Genomic DNA, 2,505 nt, shown 5'->3' with positions numbered 1-2,505 from the left:
AAAAATATACACTAAACCAGCTAACCTCACCAAACCTAACCCAACCTAACCTAGCCATCACCGAAATCAAAGAATTCGACATTGCAAAAATATACACTCAACGTGCTTACCTCACCGAACCTAACACAACCTAACCTAGCCATCACCGAAATCATCGAATTCGACATTGTAAGATTTACACAAAACTCGCTAACCTCACCTAACCTAATCCAACCTAACCTAACCATCACCGAAATCAAAGAATTCGACATTGCAAAAATATACACTAAACGTGCTAACCACTTCAAACCAAACCCATCCCAACCTAACCATCACGGAAATCAAAGAATTCGAGATTGCAAAAATATACACTATACGTGCTAACCTCAACAAACCTAACCCAACCTAACCTAGCCATCACCGAAATCAAAGAATTCGAGATTGTAAGATTACACAAAACTCGCTAACCTCACCAAACCTAACCCAACCCAACCTAACCATCACCGAAATCAAATAATTCGAGATTGTAAGTTTTACATAAAACTCGCAAACCTCACCAAAACTAACCAAACCCAACCTAACCATCACCAAAATCAAAGAATTCGAGATTGTAAGATTTACACAAAACTCGCTAACCTCACCAAACCTAACCCAACCTAACCTAACCATCACCGAAATCAAAGAATTCGAGATTGTAAGATTTACAGAAGACTCGCTAACCTCACCAAACCTAACCCAACCTACCCTAACCATCACCGAAATCAAAGAATTCGACATTGCAAAAATAAACACCAAACCAGCTAACCTCACCAAACCTAACCCAACCTAATCTAGCCATCACTGAAATCAAAGAATTTGAGATTGTAAGATTTACACAAGACTCGCTAACCTCACCAAACCTAACCCAACCTACCCAAACAATCACCGAAATCAAAGAATTTGACATTGCATAAATATATACTAAACGTGCTTTCCACTTCAAACCTAACACAACATAACCTAGCCATCACCGAAATCAAAGAATTCGAGATTGTTAGATTTACACAAATATCGCTAACCTCACCTAACCTAATCCAACCTAACCTAGCCATCACCGAAATCAAAGAATTCGACATTGCAAAAATATACACTAAACCAGCTTACCTCACCAAACCTAACCCAACCGAACCTAGCCATCACCGAAATCAAAGAATTCGAGATTCCAAGATTTACACAAAACTCGCTAACCTCACCAAACCTACCCCAACCTAACCTAACCAACACCGAAATCAAAGAATTCGAGATTGTAAGATTTACACAAAACTCGCTTACCTCACCAAACCTAACCCAACCTAACCTAGCCATCACCGAAATCAAAGAATTCGACATTGCAAAAATATACACTCAACGTGCTTACCTCACCGAACCTAACACAACCTAACCTAGCCATCACCGAAATCATCGAATTCGACATTGTAAGATTTACACAAAACTCGCTAACCTCACCTAACCTAATCCAACCTAACCTAACCATCACCGAAATCAAAGAATTCGACATTGCAAAAATATACACTAAACGTGCTAACCACTTCAAACCTAACCCAACCCAACCTAACCATCACGGAAATCAAAGAATTCGAGATTGCAAAAATATACACTATACGTGCTAACCTCAACAAACCTAACCCAACCTAACCTAGCCATCACCGAAATCAAAGAATTCGAGATTGTAAGATTTACAGAAGACTCGCTAACCTCACCAAACCTAACCCAACCTACCCTAACCATCACCGAAATCAAAGAATTCGACATTGCAAAAATATAGACCAAACGTGCTAACCTCACCAAACCTAACCCAACCTAACCTACCCATCACTAAAATCAAAGAATTCGAGATTGTAAGATTTACACAAGACTCGCTAACCTCACCTAACCTAATCCAACCTAACCAAACCATCACCGAAATCAAAGAATTCGACATTGCAAAAATATACACTTAACGTGCTTACCTCACCAAACCTAACACAACCTAGCCTACCCATCACCGAAATCAAAGAATTCGAGATTGTAAGATTTACACAAAACTCGCTAACCTCACTAAACCTAACCCAACCTAACCTAACCATCACCGAAATCAAAGAATTCGACATTGCAAAAATATACACTAAACCAGCTAACCTCACCAAACCTAACCCAACCGAACCTAGCCATCACCGAAATCAAAGAATTCGAGATTCCAAGATTTACACAAAACTCGCTAACCTCACCAAACCTACCCCAACCTAACCTAACCAACACCGAAATCAAAGAATTCGAGATTGTAAGATTTACACAAAACTCGCTAACCTCACCAAACCTAACCCAACCTAACCTAGCCATCACCGAAATCAAAGAATTCGACATTGCAAAAATATACACTCAACGTGCTTACCTCACCGAACCTAACACAACCTAACCTAGCCATCACCGAAATCATCGAATTCGACATTGTAAGATTTACACAAAACTCGCTAACCTCACCTAACCTAATCCAACCTAACCTAACCA

The sequence above is a fragment of the Arctopsyche grandis genome, chromosome 1 (assembly GCF_051622035.1).
Source record: "Arctopsyche grandis isolate Sample6627 chromosome 1, ASM5162203v2, whole genome shotgun sequence".
Lineage (NCBI taxonomy): Eukaryota > Metazoa > Arthropoda > Insecta > Trichoptera > Hydropsychidae > Arctopsyche > Arctopsyche grandis.
This window is presented reverse-complemented; position numbering follows the sequence as displayed.